This window comes from Carcharhinus amblyrhynchos, chromosome 6, assembly GCF_965287045.1.
Source record: "Carcharhinus amblyrhynchos chromosome 6, sCarAmb.v2.hapA, whole genome shotgun sequence".
In the NCBI taxonomy this organism is placed as follows: domain Eukaryota; kingdom Metazoa; phylum Chordata; class Chondrichthyes; order Carcharhiniformes; family Carcharhinidae; genus Carcharhinus; species Carcharhinus amblyrhynchos.
Genome location: NC_137329.1, coordinates 4,485,274 through 4,504,409, shown reverse-complemented (window position 1 = coordinate 4,504,409; position 19,136 = coordinate 4,485,274).

The following is a 19,136-nucleotide window of genomic DNA, read 5'->3' as shown; positions in this document are numbered from 1 at the left end:
CCCTGGTTATGTTCCTCACCATTGATTTTAATTCTAGCTCTGTTGTAGTTCCCTCTCCTGATTGATTGCTTTGGTTTTAATCTTCTGTTTCCTCTCTCCTCATATTGACAATGAAACACATTTCGCAAGAATAGCCTTGGAACAAAAAGCTCCTTCCGGATCTGACTGGCTGACTGATTATGCTGTCGTTGTCATTTTCTTCGGTTAAAATTGTGGTCCTCCACCGCAATCTGCCCAGGTGGCACAGTGGTTAGCACTGCTGCCTCGCAGCACCAAGGATCTGCGTTCGACTCTGGCCTCGGGTCACTGCCTGTGTGGAGTCTACACATTCTCCCCATGTCTGTGTGGGTTTCCTCCAGGTGCTCCAGTTTATTCCCACAGTCCAAAGATGTTTGGGTTAGATGGATTGGCCATGCTAAAGTGCCCCTGAGTGTCAGGGAGACCAGCTAGAGCAAATGCAAGGGGTTATGGGGGTAGGGCCTGGGTGGGATTGTGGTCAGTGCAGACTTGATGGGCCAAATGGCCTCCTTTTGTACTGTAGAATTCTATTAATCTTCTATAAAGGACAAGTTCACCATCCTTTGAAAATTATACTTCGGTATTTCAAGGCACAATAGTTTTGTTGTTTTGTGAAAGAGTTCATAATCGCATTCACAACAACCTGACAGAGCCTCATCACATTTCAGCCAACAACCAGAACATTTTAAAAACAAACTCTGGCGTATTTTGTGAATGAGATTAACTTGCATGGAAGTAAAGATTGATACTGGCTTTGACATGAGTGGAAATAAAAATTGGGCTGTTGATTTTGTTCGGGACCAGATCAGAAACCGCAAAGCTAAGTTACAAAGACTTGGCCCCAATTTTTCTTTTGATTTTGGTATTAGTGTGACGCAAACTTTATTTCAAAAATGCAGCTTAACTATAATTAATCAATTAGCTTAACTTTTATCAATTGAATTACTTAAACATGACAAGATACAATTCTTAACTACTATCCTATCTCTATTAGTTCCAATTTAAGCAATATCTATCATAGACTTAAACTCCTCCTCAAAAGTCGGTTCAGGAACAGAGTGATTATCACTGCTGCTTCACAACTACAAAGATCCTAGTGTGATTCTGGCTTTAGGTGACAGTCTGTGTCCAGTTTGCACATTCTCCCCATGTCTGCATTGGGTTCCTGTGAGCGCTCTGGTTTCTTCCCAGAGTTCAAAGATGTGCAGGTTAGGTGCATTGGCCTTGTTAAATTGCCTCTTAGTGTTCCACAATGTCTATGTTAGATGGATTAGCCATGGTAAATGTGTGGAGTTATGGGGACAGGACTAGGGAGAAGGCCTGGAAAGGACTCTCTGAGGGAAATGGTACAGGCTTAATGGCTGAATGGCTTCCTTCTACACAGTAGGAATTCTATGAAAACCAGTTAACAAACAGTGTTTTTATTTGTTAGCAGTTCTAGAGACTTTGAACACTTCTGGAGAGAAGGAGAGAGAGAAAAATGCCTCTTGCTTCATGCAAACTGAACTGTTTTCCCGGAAAGCTTGATTCCACCCGATCACATGACTCTGTTTCTTGTCCATCAACCTAAATAAACCTGACTCTGGAACCTCAGGGGGAAACCGAAAAATAAACAAAAACACATTCACTCAGACTAAAACAAAACACCCCATCATCGAGAATCACTTATTCTCCTGCATTCTCAGCATAGAGCTGCCTGTTTTTTAGGCAGATTGGCACCGGGTAAACCAGAGCTGAATTTTAAACATACCCCTCACAAGAAACATGATGGGTGCAACACTCCCAAAAGCATAAGAATTAGGAGCAGGAGTAGGCCATCTGGCCCCTCGAGCCTGCTCCGCCATTCAATAAGATCATGGCTGATCTTTTCATGGACTCAGGTCCACTTACCCACTCGCTCACCATAACCCTTAATTCTTCTACTGTTCAAAAATGTATCTATCCTTGCCTTAAAAACATTCAATGAGGTAGCCTCAACTGCTTCACTGGGCAGGAATTCCACAGATTCACAACCCTTTGTGTGAAGAAGTTCCTCCTCAACTTAGTCCTAAGTCGGCTGCCCTTTATTTTGAAGCTATGCCCCCTTAGTTCTGGTTTCACCTGTCAGTGGAAACAATTTCTCTGCTTCTACCTTATCTATTCCCTTCATAATCTTATATGCTTTTATAAGATCTCCCCTCATTCTTCTGAATTCTAATGAATATACTCCCAGTCTATTCATCTCTCCTCATAAGCCAACCCTCTCAACTCTGGAATCACCCTAGTGAATCTCCTCTGCACCCCCTCCAGTGCCAGTATATCCTTTCTCAAGTAAGGAGACCAAAACTGTACACAGTACTCCAAGTGTGGTCTCACCAGCGCCTTATACAGTTGCAAGATAACCTCACTGATTTTAAACTCCATCCCTCTAGCAATGAAGGACAAAAGTCCATCTGCCTTCTTAATTACCTGTTGCACCCGCAAACCAATTTCTTGAGATTCCTGGACAAGGACTCCCAGGTCCCTCTGCACAGCAGAATGCTGCAATTTTTTACCATTTAAATAGTAGTCCATTTTACTGTTATTCCTACCAAAATGGATGATCTCACATTTATCAACATTGTACTCCATCTGCCAGACCCTCGCCCACTCACTTAGATTATCTATATCCCTTTGCAGACTTTCAGCGTCCTCTGCACACTTTGCTCTGTCACTCCTCTTAGTGTCATCTGCGAATTTTGACACATTACACTTGGTCCCCAATTTCAAATAATCTATGTAAATCGTAAACAATTGGAATATCAACACTGATCCCTGAGGCACACCACCAATCACTGATCGCCAACCAGAAAAACACCTCTTTACCTCCACTCTTCACTTTCTGTTAGTTAACCAATCCTCTATCCATGCTAATACATTACCCATAACACCAGGCACCTTTATCTCATGTTGCTGTCTTTGGTGCGGCACCTTGTCAAATGCCTTCTGGAAACCCAGATACACCACATCCGCAGGTTCCACTGCACATGTAACATTCTCAAACAATTCCACCAAATTAGTAGAACAAGACCTTCCCTTCATGAACCCATGCTGTGTCTTACCAATGGGACAATTTATATCCAGATGTCTCACTATTTATTTCTTGATGATAGATTCAAGCATTTTCCCTACTACAGAAGTTAAGCTAACCGGCCTATAATTACCTGCCTTTTGTCTAACATAATCTTTCCAAAGAAATTCTGCAGAGTGCACTCGCGTATATCACTTGAAAATTCAGGTGGTGGAGCGGGATGATCTGTCAGCACTGAGATAGGCACCATGCACAGTGGCCCCACACTGCCAGCCTCCCGATTGTAGCCAGCTCGTTCGTTGATCATACTCGCAACCCCCGCATCACTGCCCCCCGACCCTCCCGCGGCGTGATCACTGGGCTCCCTGATCACTTCCTTCCCGCCCCAGGAGTCCCATTCCTCCCCAGCAGGCTGACACCCCTCCTGTCACTGATGTCAACTGATTTTATCCTGAGACAAATGGTCATAGACTATTGTGGATCCTACTCTGCCTAAGACCACAAGAAACTACAAAAGGTCGTGAATGTAGCCCAATCCATCACGCAAACCAGCCCCCCATTCATTGATCCTGTCTACACCTCCCACAGTCTCGACAAAGCAGCCAGCATAATTAAGGACCCCATGCATCCCGGACATTCTCTCTTCCACCCTCTTCCTTTGGGAAAAAGATACAAAAGTTTGAGGTCACGTACCAACCGACTCACGAACAGCTTCTTCCCCACTGCTGTCAGATTTTTGAATGGATCTACCTCACACTAAGCTGATCTTTCTCTACACCCTGGCTATGACTGTAACTCTACATTCTGCAGTCTCTCATTTCCTTCTCTATGAATGGTAAGCATTGTCTGTATAGCACGCAAGAAACAATGCTTTTCACTGTATGTTAATACATGTGACAATAATAAAATCAAATCAAATCGTTCGGGCTCCTTGAGTCAGTTGCACCATTTAGTAAAATCGTAACTGATCTCTTGCTCAATTTCATTTTCCACATTTGATACATATCTCATCTATTAAACATGCTTTAGAAAATTGCAATTGAATCAGCTTCCACTTTTTTTTGAACTAGAGGCTGGAATTTCACCGGAATTGGGGCAGGCAAGACTCGCAGAATGCAAATCTCCGTTGGCTTTGGGTGGGATTTTACAAGCCTCGCCCCAGTGAGGTTGTAAAATGCCAGCCAGAGAGTTCCTGTTTTCCTTTCTGTGGAAACATACTTCCTGATTTCACTCTTGGTTGACATGGGCCGCATTTTAAGATCAAATTTCCTTGGTCTACATTTCCCCGATGAGAGGAAATGATTTAGGTATAAATTTCCTTCCAGCCTATTGGACATTGATCATGTAAAATATTTGAATTGGATCACTGCTCAAAATTCAGGCAAGGCAAAACAAATTTCTGTCATTTGTTGCCACAATTTAAGGATGTCCCCCTGATTAATATGAGCTGTAAACTCTACAATGTCAGTGTGTCCTTCTTGAGGAACATTGCCAAAATGAATGAATGAATGAACTGCTCTCCATAAAACATAACTTCTCCCTCTCTAAATTGCAGCTCTCTTTAGCTGGAGAGTGAACATCCCATGGCTGTATTTGTTTAGATTTTGCACCCATGCACTCACCATTAGAGATTTGTATATCTGGATTCTCAAATCTCAACTCCAAACTGCCTCTCCACACTTCACTCACTGTTAAGAAAATATTCCAAGTTATCCTTCTTGGATTCAAAGTGAATTATTTCACGCATCCCCGGATTGCAATCCGAATGCCATTATCTTTCCCACTTATATTATAGAAAGGGCATTATTAAACTAGAAAGAGTGCAGCAAAGATTGCTACCGGGACTTGATGGTTTGAGTTATAAGAGTTCCTGATAGACTTCCTGATAGAAATCTACAGGATTGTGAGGAGCATGGACAGAGTGGATAGTCAGAAGCTTTTTCCCAGGATGGAAGACTCAATGACTAGGGGGCACAGGTTTAAAGTGTGAGGAGCAAGTTTTAAAGTAAATGTAGAATCAAATGTTTTATACAGAGGGTGGTGGGTGCCTGGAACTCGCTGCCGAGGGAGGTAGTGGAAGTGGACACGATAGTGACTTTTAAGGGGCATCTTGACAACTACATGAATAGGATGGGAATAGAGGGATATGGACTCCTGAAGGGGAGGGGATTTTAATTCAGTCGGGCAGGGCGATCGATGCAGGCTTGGAGGGCAGAAGTGCCTATTGCTGCGCTGTAATTTTCTTTGTTTTTTGAGAGGCTGGATGGAGTGGGACTTTTTTCTCCGGACAATTTGGAGGCTGAGAGGTGATTTTATAGAGGTTCATAAAATAATGAGGGGCACAGATCAGCTAGATAGTCAATATCTTCTCCCAAAGGTACTGAAGTCTAAAACTAGAGGGCATAGATTTAAGGCGAGAGGGGGGAGATACAAAAGTGTCCAGAGGGGCAATTTTTTTCACACAGAGGGTGGTGAGTGTCTGGAACGAGCTGCCAGAGGTAGTAATAGAGGTGGGTACAGTTTTGTCTTTTAAAAAGCATTTAGACAGTTACGTAAGTAAGATGGGTATAGCGGGATTTAGGCCAAGCATGGGCAATTGGGACTAGCTTAGGGGGTTAAAAAAGTGCGGTATGGACAAGTTGGATTGAAGGGCCTGTTTCCGTACAGTAAACCTCTATGACTCAATGACATGTTTAATCCCTTTTAACTTCCTTTTTCCATCTAAAGAAAGTACGATGCTTTCTATGTTAACGTCATCTGCAGGTGGAGAGATATGTATATATAATGTATATATAATGTGGATTCATTCACAGAATGTGGGCATTCATTAGCTAAGAAGCCATTAGTTGCCAATGCCTAATTACCCTTGAGGAGGTGGTGAGCTGCCTTCTTGAATCACTCCAGTCCCTGAAGTACACCCATTGTGTTGTTTGAGACAGAGCTCCAGGAGTCTGACCCAGCAGGAGTGAAGAAACAGTGATATATTTCCAGGTCAGAATGGTGTGACTTGGAAGGGAACCTGCAAGTGGTGGCGTTCCAATCCATTTTCTGCCCTTGTCCTTCTAGATGTTAGAGGGCAAGGATTTGGAAGGTATATATGATACTCCATCCCATATGGCAAGAAGCTGAAAGACCACTATGAACCCCACTTGATGTACTCTGCCCAGCAGAGTTCTTTATCTTTATCCACCCTCTCTATCCTACCTCCAACCAATTGCCAATCTATGTCATACTCTGGCATGTGTAGGTTGGCCTGACATAATCACAAACGTTCAGGAATCCATCCTCAGCTCATGTTTGTGAAACTGCTGATCTCCCTGTTCCTGATGACAGCTCCCATTGTCTTCCTGCCACATGGCAGTTTCTCTCTCCACTATGCAGAAGTGGATTATCATGACTGTACTTTGCCCTGTAACATAAGAGGGAATTTTTAACCTCTGGGTGCCTGGCAGGAATGACCCAGATGGGCGATCAAACTCGCGATCAGATTTTTTTCAGCCAAACATTTTCACATCTGCTTTTCAGAAAGCAGAGAAGGAAATGAGATTACAAGCATCGGGAGACAATGTGTTAAATTCAATGCTGCCAATGTACTTTCCCCTCCTTGAACCATCAATAACATTGACCTAAATGTCACCTATGCGCTTTTGGAAATAAATGGCTTCATGAAAAATGAAAAGACAAGCTACCAATAAAAATATCTCAATATTTCATTGAATCCCTGCAGGAGGCCATTCAGCCCATCGAGTCTGCACCAACCACAATCCCACCCAAGCCCTATTCCCATAACCCCACTTATTTACTCTGCTAATCCCCCTGACACTAGGGTCAATTTAGCACGGCCAATCAACCCTAACATCTTTGGACTGTGGAAGGAAGCCAGAGCACCCAGAGGAAACCCATGCAGATATGGGGAGAACATGCAAACTCTACACAGAGAGTGACCCAAGCCAGGAATTGAAACTGGGTCCCTAGCGCTGTGAGGCAGCAGTGCTAACCACTGTGCCACCGTGCTGTCTTTCCACAATGGATTCAGCTGGATAGGTATTTTTAAAATTCTGCTTTAAAAGCTACTAAAAGGGCAACACAGTGGCACAGTAGTTAGCATTGTAGCCTCACAACAGCAGGGTAAGTTCAATTCCAGCCTCAGGTCATGGTCTGTGTGGAGTTTGCACATTCTTCCCGTGTCTACATGGGTTTCCTCCAGTTGCTCCAGTTTCTTCCCACACTCCAAAGCTGGGTTAGGTTGATTGGCCATGTTAAATTGACCCTAGTGTCAGGGGGATTAGCAGGGTAAATATGTGTGATTATGGGAATAGGGACCAAAAGAGAAAATGCTGAAAAATCTCAGCAGGTGTGGCAGCATTTGTAATGCGATATAAGGAGATCTCCTGGCAGATGCTACCAGACCTGCTGAGATTTTCCAGCATTTTCCCTTTTGGTTTCAGATTCCAGCATCCGCAGTAATTTGCTTTTATTTATTATGGGAATAGGGCCTGGGTGGAAGTGTGGTCAGTACGGGCTTGGTGGGTCAAATGGCCCCCTTCTGCACTGCAGTGATGGAGAAGTCCCAATGGATAATAGACGATGACAATTAGATTCCTCTTGTCATTTATGACGCATTTACACTTCAACCATTGTCAGAGCAGAAAGGAAGCTCTGTATGTACCAAAGAACAAAGAAAATTACAGCACAGGAACAGGCTCTTTGGCCCTCTAAGCCTGCACCGACCATGCTGCCCGACTGAACTAAAATACCTATGCTTCCGGGGACCATGAGCCCCTATTCCCATCCTATTCATGTGCTTGTCAATTTGCCTCTTAGAAGTTACTACTGTATCCGCTTCCATGACCTCCCCTGGCAACGCGTTTCAGGCACCCACCACTCTCTGTAAAAAATCTGCCTCGTCCATCCCTTTTAAACCTTGCCCCTCGCACCTTAAACCTATGTCCTTGTTATTGACTGTTCCACCATGTAGCTGCAGTCTGTTTCCTGCCAGTGAGAGTGCTGCCAAGTTGGAACCTTAACTGTCTGACTTCACAAAGAACTCTGTACAAGCCTAGATAAAAACATGCACAAAACTATCTTCCAGTAATTAGAGTCTTCAATATTTAGTCAGCTGCGGGGAGAAAATCTGACTGTCCAAACATCCAAATTGAGATAAGGTAGGTTTAAAAAAAGGCTCACTGAACATTGTACAAAACAGGTTAAACAGGACGCAGAGGCTCAGGGTTAACACTGAGAGCTTAATGTTTACTGAAATTTGAAATTACTGCCCCAGTGTAGAGCTTGCCTTCAGTCCAAAACATTAGTGTTTTGTTTTAACTCAACTTCGATTACATTTTTGAAACTAATTTGTGGGAATTGGGCATCACTGTCTGGCCAGCAATTCGTTGCCCGTCCCTAGTTAAACGGGAGTAGATGTGAGTCGAACACATTGCTGTAGCTCTGGAGTCGTGGGTGGGCCGGAACAGATAAGGATGGCAGATTTCCTTCCCTAAAGGACGTTACTCAAATTCCCAGTACGTGCAAGTGAGACTCGTGCTTTGCAATATAAAGATGAGGTCATCTTGAAAAAGGAGATGCTTGCAGCTTGATTCCAGACCGAAATATCAAATCTGCCTGTGCAGTAAATTCCAACAGACCCCTGGCGCCCAGATATTAATCTAACCTGCTGGACTTGGGATTCCCATTTCGCAGAAAAAAGTAATTAAAATGAATTTTTGTTAAACAAATTCCTGACTCCCACACAGAGCCATGAGGGTAATATAAGAGTGTGCAGATAATTGAATGTGCAAATGACAAGAATGTGGATAATCGAGGGAGCACGACACATATAAAGCCCAAATAAAAATAAATGATTGAGAAAAGAATGTTGCTGGAGTGTTTTGGCAGCTTATGCTCTGTATCTAAAGAAAGCACATTTCAGTTTGCCTACTGCAAATTTCCTATTTAATTATTCTTGCCTGCTGTTTTACCCACCTGGTGCCTAATATTTACTGTGAATCAACAGAGAGAGATTTAAATAATTGGCCAACATAAAGAGTGTGTAAAGTTTATTGTGGTGGTCATCTGCTAATGATTAAAGGGGCCAAGTGTTTGAAGGGCTTACAGGTGTTGGCTGTAAGATTGCTTTTTATAAGAAAACTGTTTGGAGAAATGAAAATAGAATCTCCACAGAACTCCTACAGCGCAGAAGGGGGCCATTCGGCCCATTGCGTCAGCACCGACCACAATCCCACCCAGCCCCTATCCCTGTGGCCCCATGTATTGACCCCGCTAGTCACTCTGACACTAAGTGGCAATTTAGCACGGCCAATCAGCCTAACCTGCACACTTTTAGATTGTGGAAGGAAAATGGAGCACTTGGAGGAAACCCACGCAGACACGGGAAGAATGCGCAGACTCCACACGGACAGTGACCCGAGTCAGGAATTGAATTTGATAAATTAATTTCTGTTTATAGACGCAAAGAATGCACGAGCAAAAACCAACGGTGTGGGTTCAATTCCCAGGCTGGCTGAGGTTATTCATGAAAGCTCCGCCTTCTCAATCTTGCCCATCTCCTGAGCGTAATGACCCTCAGGCTAAATCACCCCCAGTCAGCCTATGGTCAACTCAGTTTATGGTGACCTCTCAGGGGTGGCACGGTGGCAACAGTGGTTGGCACTGCCGCCGCAAAATGCCAGGGACCCGGGTTCAATCCCAGCCGTGGGTGACAGTCTGTGTGGAGTTTGCATTTTGGCTTCGTGTCTGCGTGGGTTTCTCCCGGATGCTCCAGTTCCCTCCCACAGTTCGAAGCTGTGCAGGGTAGGTGGATTGGCCATGCTAAATTTCCCCTTAGTGTCAGGGGGACCAGCAGAGCCAATGCATGGGATTATGGGATAGGGCCTGGATGGGATTGTTGTCGGTGCAGACTCGATGGGCTGAATGGCCTCCTTCTGCACCGAATTCTCTGAAATAATATTTTAAGTGGCAGTTGTGAAATTTTCTACAGAGCAAAGCCAAATCAGAGCACATTTTAATGTGTAGGTAATTCATATCGAGTTGTTTGGTCTTAATCTCAGGGGAATATCATACTGTTAATGAGAGGGGGCACGCTGATGTCTCCTGCAGCCGCCTGCTATTCAGCAGTAATGAAATTAGAAGCTGGGTTTGTGGAGTTGTTGCGAAGAGATTTATTGTGGCAAAAATTCACCGAACAATTCATTATTCACAGGGACAGGCCCGAGTTCCATCACCGTTCACCTCTCATATTTACAAAGAGCAGTATGGGAACCATAGTACCTCGAACCCAAACCAGCACGGTGGTTAGCACTGCTGCCTCACAGCGCCAAGGACCGGGTTCGATTCCTGGCTCGGATCACTGTCTGTGTGGAGTTGGCACGTTCTCCTCCAAACCTAAACCAGAAGGTGAGGAATAATTAATTGTCCCGATCACTTTTAAAAGGATGGAGTTCACACATTGCCAACAGAGCCATGTTGAAGATTGAGAATTTCATTCTCGTTTGGTCTAATTTCTAATTTGAGAACCACCCAGTCGTTGACGTCCGCCAGCACGCTGTACCAATTAGCTGAAAAGGTTGGTAAATATTTGCTTCTCCAACCCCGCAGCCTCATGAGTTAAAATCATTGCCAGAGGGTGGAGCTAAAGTTCCACTGGCAAGCAAGAAATTCACTGATTGTGACAAATATCTTTCCACGATCCAAAAAAATCAAAATGAAATGTGGTGTGGTGGGACAGCAGTGAGCACTGCTGCCTCACAGCACCGGGGACCCGTGTTCGATTCCTGGCTTGGGTGACTGTCAATGAGGAGTTTGCACGTTCTCCCCGCATCTGCGTGGGTTTCCTCTGGGTGCTACGATTACCTCCCACAGTCCAAAGATGTGCAGATTAGGTTGATTGGCCATGCAAAGTTGACACTCGGTAAGGTAGCAGGGTAAGTATGTGGGATTACAGAATAGGGTCTGGATGAGATCGTTATCAGTGCAGGCTCGATGGGCCAAATGGCCTTCATCTGTAGGGATTCATTGATTCTAGAAAATAGATAAACAATTGTAAACTCTCCCAGAAATTTGGCCTCTTTATATCTAAGAATTTTGAGATACAATTAAAATAATTCATTCTATTCATAATGCTCAAATGTTGCAGATTCTAGAGTTAGTACGCTACGTTTAATCCGATCATAGAACATAGAACATAGAACATAGAACACTACAGCACAAACAGGCCCTTCGGCCCACAAGTTGCGCCGATCACATCATCACCTACCAACCTACAGACCTATCTATAACCCTCAATCTCATTAAACCCCATATACTCATCCAGAAGTCTTTTAAAAGACCCCAGCGAGTTCGCCTCCACCACCACTGACGGCAGCCGATTCCATTCACTCACCACCCTCTGAGTGAAAAACTTACCCCTAACATCACTTCTGAACCTCCCTCCCCGCACCTTAAATCTGTGTCCTCTCGTAGCGACCATTTCAAACCGGGGAAATAGCCTCTGAGAGTCCACCCTATCTATTCCTCTCAACATTTTGTAAACTTCTATCAGGTCGCCTCTCAACCTTCGTCTCTCCAGGGAAAAGAGTCCCAGCTCCCTCAACCTAACTTCATAAGGCATGCCTCCCAGAATCCTTACAAAGCAGAAAGGGGCTATTCAGCTCATCGAGTCTACTCTCTGAATGAATATCTTACTCAGGCTCCAACCCTCTGCCCTATCCCCATAACCCCTTGCATTTAGCATGGCCAATCCAACTAACCTGCACATTTTTCAGACTGTGGGAGGAAACTGGAGCCCCCGGAGGAAACCCATGCATACATGGGAAGAACCTGCAAACTCCACACAGACAGTGACTTGAGGCTGGAATTGAACCTGGGTCCCTGGAGCTGTGAGGCAGCAGTGCTAACCACTGTGCCACCAAGTTAATCATTTAAGTATCAGTTCCATGCAAGTGTTATGTTCCAGTGGACTGGTAGCTAGCTGGTTTCTCAATGAAGGTCAGACAGACCCTTCCCAAGGTACAATTTCCCAGGTTGCCCTCTGCCACCCACGACCTCTCAAATTCCAGCCCAAACCCCCTCGCCAACCCGGAAACACTAATCCACCTCTGTCTGCCTCCTCACAGGCCAAGAGCAGTACCAGGAGTGGCCCCTGTTTCCCGATCTCTAACTCATAGTCAGCTTTTGGAGATGGGACCTCCTGCCCAGGAAGGTTGGAAATCCCACCTACAGCCTCAACATGCTGGAGGTAGCCAGTCATCCTTTCTTTCTTCTTTTTCCATTCGTGGGACATGGGTGTCACTGGTTGGCCAGCATTTATTGCCCATCTCTTGTTCCCTGAGGGTAGTTGAGAATCAACTACATTGTTGTGGCTTTGCAGTCACATGTAGGCCAGACCAGTACTGTGTGCAGTTTTGGGCGCCGCACCTGCGCAAGGATATTTTGGCCTTGGAGGGAGTGCACAGGAGGTTTACTAGGCTGATACCGGAGTTGAGGGGGTTGAGCTATGAGGAGAGGCTGAATAAACTAGGCTTGTACTCGTTAGAGTTTAGAAGAATGAGGGGAGATCTCATTGAGACGTATAAGATGATGAATGGGATGGATAGGATAGAGGTGGAGAGACTCTTCCCGCTCAAAAAAGACAGTAGGACTAGGGGGCACAGCCTCAAGATAAAGGGGGACAGTTTAGAACGGAGTTGAGGAGGAACTTCTTCACTCAAAGGGTGGTGAATCTCTGGAATTCTCTGCCCGTTGAAGTGGTGGAGGCTGCCTCGCTAAATATTTTTAAGAAGCTGGTTGATGGGTTCTTGATAAGAGAGGGGATTAAGGGTTATGGGGAGAGGGCGGGAAAGTGGAACTGAGCCACGACAGATCAGCCATGATCTTATTGAATGGCGGGGCAGGCTCGAAGGGCTAGATGGCCTACTCCTGCTCCTATTTCTTATGTTCTTATTTCCTTCCCTAAAGGACATTAGTGAACCGGATGGTTTTTCCCAACCATCGACAATGGTTTCATGATTATCAGAAGATTCTTAATTCCAAATTTTTTTTATTGAAGGCAAATTCCACCCTTCCGTGGCGGGATTTGAACCCGGGTCCCCAGAACATTCGCTGAGTTTCTGGATTAGTAATCTGGCGATAATACCCCGAGGCCATCATCTCCCCCACTCTGAGAAGCTTAATATTTTGTTAGAGTATTTATTTATTCATTGATAGCTTCTGTGTAACAATTGTCTAAAATAATATCATTTAAGTTTTCACTGTGATTAGCAAGCGATTAAAAGGGGGCAAGAGTTGGTATATTAGAAATTATGGCTGGTTTTGTAGGAATTCATTGCAATTATTTGATAAAATCAGAATTATGTTACAGCTTATCAATGACTATTTTTCTTATTTAATTTTACATTTCATTTATTGTAATCTACCACCAGAAAAATGCTGTTTCTAATGATAATCACTTTGGTGGAAGATGAGTTATTTCTCGGCTGTCTATGAATCTTGCATGATAATTTCCCTGGAAGCGCGCTGTTAAACCAGAGTGTCTGAAATCTCCGCAACGTTGTGTTGTACTGGAGAGTGTAACAGTCGATGCAACTGTAAGGACAGAAGTCTCACAAAATTCCCTGCGTGCCAGAGTCACAAAACACATATTTCTGCCCCACCAGTGCAGAGCTAGGGTCGAAATGTCACTTACTAGGGGACACAGGCTTAAGGTAAAGTTTAAATGAGATGTTACTTTGAAGGGGCATCTGGACAAATACATAAATAGGATGGGAATAGGGGAATACAGTCCCCGGAAGGGTAGGGGGTTTTAGTTCAGACAGGCAGCTTGGTCGGTGCAGGCTTGGAGAGTTGAAGGGCCTGTTCCTGTGTTGTAATTTTCTTTGTTATTTGTTGTTCTTTGTATGCAAGAGGCAAGTTTTTTTTACACAGAGGGTGCTAAGTGCCTGGTAAGTTCTGCCAGAGAAGGTGGTAGAAGCAAATACAATAGCAATATTTGAGCTGCACCTTGACAGATACATGAATAGGCTGGGAGTAGAGGGATACGGATTGTATTACGGCAGAAGGTCTTCAGTTTAGATAGGCATCATGTGTCAGCACAGGCTTGTGGGGCAAAGGGTCTGTTCCTGGGCTGTACTGCTCTTTGTTCTTTGACTGCAAGTGACTTCACTTTCTTAGTGTCCCCAGGATGGTGGTAAGGGAGACGGAAGATTAACTGGGACAGTTTTGTCAGTGGGATTCTCTGCAGACTGGCTGGACAGATACAGAGCGCTGAGGTTTGGTTGTGGCAGCTCTGGTGTCTCAGATGCAGAAACCCAGCTTCCTCTTTGCAAACTGGAAAAATGTAAACAATCCAGCATTTCTGTCTAGCAACACGGATACCGTGACAAAGCCAATGTTTAATGCTAGACAAGAATGGAATCCTGGGGTAATGTGAATCATCCAGCACCAGCTCTGTTTACAGGAACTGCTCATTATTCTACACTATCCGGGAATGTGAAGGTAACCCTGGCAGCTCTTCTCAGAATATTTTAAACCAACTCTCCCCTGCCTCCTCCACTCTCACCTCCACCAAGTGTAAGGAGGCTTTGGACACCTTGAGACCAACAGTGTTTGCTATTACTCTTTCTCCCCTTCGTCCACCAGCCAGACCTCCTCAAATATTTCCCAGCCGGAAACCTGAACTTGGATCTATCTCTCATTGCCATGCTTCCTCCCACCCCTACGCTCCTGTCCTGACATCTCCAAGATGACCTTGTATGTGATCCATCTCAAGCTCCCATGACCTTATCCCCAGTAAACTGATGACCACCTTTCCTGACTCCTACAATAGTGATATTGTTATCAGTTCTCTCTCCTCACTTACTTATGATTTTCCCATCTGTGGGATCTTCCAGTCTCACTGACAGCTCATCCCCGCCATGGGCATGGGGTGGTATGGGGTGATCAGTGAATCTCGCCCACTGTCACATTTTCCTTCACATCTTCTGTCATCTCCACTCCTCTCAAAGTAAAACAACTCTATCCTTGCAAACTAAAACAAACCTTTTATACACAGCAAAGTAAACAAGAGTCATAGAGTTATAGAAGTTTACTGAATGGAAACAAGCCCTTCAGTCCAACTTGTCCATGTCGCCCTTTTTTTAAAACCTCTAAGCTAATCACAATTGCCCACATTTGGCCCATATCCCTCTATACCCATTGTACCCATGTAACTGTCGAAATGCTGTTAAAAAGATAAAATTGTACATGCCTCCACTATTACCTCTGGTAGTTTGTTCCAGACACTCACTACCCTCTGTGTGAAAAATTTGCCCCTCTGAACACTTTTGTATCTCTCCCCGCTCACCTCAAACCTAAGCTCTCTAGTTTTAGGCTCCCCTGCATTTGGTAAAATATATTGACTATCTACTTTGTCTATGCCCCTCATTATTTTATAGACCTCTATAAGGTCACCCCTCAGCCTCCTACGCTCCAGAGAAAAAAGTCCCAGTCTATCCAGTCTCTCCTTATAACTCAATCCATCAAGTCCCAGTGGCATCCTAGTAAATCTTTTCTGCACTCTTTCTAGTTTAATATATCCTTTCTATAATAGGGTGAACAGAATTGTACATAGTATTCCAAGTGTGGCCTTACCAATGTCTTGTACAACTTCAACAACTCCCAACTCCTGTATTTTATGTTCTGACCGATGAAACCAAGTATACCGAATGCTTTCTTCACCACTCTGTCCATCTGTGACTCCATCTTCAAGGAGCTATGAACATGTACCCCCAGATCTCTTTGTTCTTTAACTCTCCCCAATGCCCTACCATTACCTGGTAAGTCCTGCCCTGGTCCAATCTACCAAAATGCATCATCTTGCATTTATCTAAATTAAACTCCATCTGCCATTCGTCAGCCCACTGGTCCAATTGATCAAGATCCCGTTGCAATTGGACACAACTTTCTTCACTGCCCACTATGCCACCAACCTTGGTGTCATCTGCAAACTTACTAACCATGCCCACTATATTCTCATCCAAATCATTAATATAAATGACAAATAACAGTGGGCCCAGCACTGATCCCTGAGGCTGGTCACAGGCCTCCAGTTTGAAAAACAACCCTCTACAGCCATCCTCTGGTTTCTGTCAAGAAGCCAATTTTGTATCCATTTGGATACCTCACCCTGGATTTCATGAGATTTAACTTTGTGCAACAATTTACCATGCGGTATCTTGTCAAAGGCCTTGCTAAAGTCCACGTAGACAACGTCAACTGCACTGCCCTCATCGACCTTCTTGGTTACCCCTTCAAAAAACTCAAGCAAATTTGTGAGACATGATTTTCCAGTCACAAAGCCATGCTGATTGTCCCTAATCAGTCCTTGCATTTCTAAATACCTGTAGATCCTATCTCTCAGTATACCTTCCTATAAAACAATTTAAAAATACCTATCTTTTCTTAATTTTTTCATGGGATGTGACCATCACTGGCTCGACCAGAATTTATTGCCCTATTTTCCCTTGATGGGGAGCTGCCTTGTTGAACTCCTATAATCTATATGATATTGGTAGACCCAAGGTGCTGTTGAGGATTTAGACACAGTGACAGTGAAGGAACAACAATTCATTTCTAAGTTAGGATGGTATGGAAGAGAACTTACAGGTGGTGATGTTCCCCTGTATGTGCTACTCTACATAGCAGAGTTCATGGGCTTGGACAGAGCCATTGAAAGAGCCTTGTTGAGTTATTGTAGTGCATCTTGTATATGGGACACACTGTGCATCGGTAGTGGAGGGATTAAATATTTGTGGAGCCAATTAAGTGGGCTGCTTTGTCCTGGATGATGTCAAGGTTCTTGAGTGTAGTTGGAGCTGCACCCAACCAGCCAAGTATCCTATCACACTCCGGACTTGTGTCTTGTAAACGGTGAACAGGCTTTGGGGAACAAGAAGTGAGTTCCTCGCCACAGAATTCCCAACCTCTGATCTGCTTTTGTAGCCGTAACATTAATATGAATAATACAGATCAATTTCTGATCCATGGTAATCTCCAGAATAATAGTGGGGGATTCAGCAATGGTGATATTATTGAATGCCAAGGGGAGAGGGTTAGATTCTCTCTTATTGGAGATAGTCATTGCCTAGCACTTGTGTGTCACCAATATTACCCCAACATTCAGAATTAACATGAGGTACAGGCAAGTTAACAGGTACACTGTGATAAAACACACTACCTGGCAAAGTAAATGGCAGATAAGACCAAGGCAAATCCCATGGATTTTTCTGCAATCTTTCTTGAGATCAGTGGTTACCTAATTCTGCTAAAACTCTGTTTTTCTTGTGAGGGATTACAAGTTTCCATTCTTCCCTTTTGAAAATCTAATTTCTGAATTTCCTGCCCTGACTCAGTTTGCCCTGGGGAATGCCCACCTCCCAGGGTTCACAAGACCGCATTGCACTGGATTTCTGAGTGTGCTCTCTGGCACTAATGGATAGGTACAATTCCAGCTCTTCATTTATGATGAGCAGAACACCACTGCTCAAAAGTGGTTCATTTGCTCCAATAGTCCACAGCACAGAGTCCCGAGTCTTCCATTCCCTGCACTCCTATTTGATGCTTGCCAACTGCAGCCATTTTTTGCTTCCTTTGAGCTTCTCACCAATGGTTCCCGGAAGTGATCTCTTCCTCCAGGACTCTGTGCCTGGTTATCTCTCTCTGGGATCTCTTGTTTAGTTTCCTCTCTGTCCCCTCACTCCACCCCCATACCAGGATCCTCTTGCAATGAAGTGCCATTCCTGGATCCCATGGTTCTATGTTCTTTTCCTCCTTTGAGACACTCCGTGTAATTTACCTCTTTGAATGAGCTTTCTTGTCTCATTGAATTATAGAATCCCTACAGTGTAGAAGGAGGCCATTCAGCCCATCAAACCTGCACTATCAATAATCCCACCCAGGCCCAATCCCTGTAACCTCACATGTTTACCCTGCTAAGCCCCCTGACACTAAGGGGCAATTTAGCATGGCCAATCAACTTAACCTGCATGTCTTTTGGACTGTGGGAGAAAACCGGAGCAGCTGGAGGAAACCCATGCAAACATGGGGAGAACATGCAGACTCCATACAGACAGTGACCCGAGGCCAGAATTGAACCCAGGCCCTTGGCACAGTGAGGCAGCGGTGCTAACCATTGTGTCACCATTGCTACCATATGCCCACATGTGGCTCAGTGTCAAAGCGTGTTCGATAATATTCCTGTGAAGCACCTTGGACAGACTCACCATGTTATAGGCACTATATAAATACACGTTATTGTTGTAAAGAGCAGGATGTGCAAACAAAGAAGTTAAGTTAACCCGGCGGTGAGTCTTGTGGTGTGACTTCAGGAAGCTTGGCGTTGAATGATGGTTGTGAGGAATCAGTTGTGTCACAAACAAGGCCGTCCTACAGGCCGTAGTAAATTTAAACGAGAAGTGAATGGGGAGTTTTCTCTGCAATCTGTCAAACAGGACAACAGGGGACTGGGGAATCAGGTGTCACAATGTGTTAGTGTACTGGCTGTTCTTCTCTGGAATAAAAATTTGACCGTTAACCTTGGATACTTATAGGACTCAACATTACTCTACCTCTGGCATGAGTGAAAATAATCTCATGGATACATTTGGTGAATTTGTGACTTTGGCAGAAAGCTTTGCATGCAGGAAGCTCCAGTCAGGAATTCAGGTGCTGAGGTCAGTGCTCCTGTAGAGTTTTCCCCAAGAACTAAAATCCCATGGGCTCCATTGACTTCTGTATCTAACAATCACCTTCTTCCCTGCTGCCATTAGACTTCTCAATGGATCTATGTTACATTAAGCAGATCTTTCTCTAGAGTCTAGCTGTGACTGTAATATTCTGCACCCTCTCCTATTCTTCTCCCCTATGCACTCTATGAACAGTATGCTTTGTCTGCATAGCACACAAGAAACAGCGCGTTTCACTATCCCCAATACGTGTGACAATAATAAATCAAATCAAATCAATTCTCCCTCGAGGCGCACACATTTCTGGGAGCATAAATTTGTATAATCTATCATAG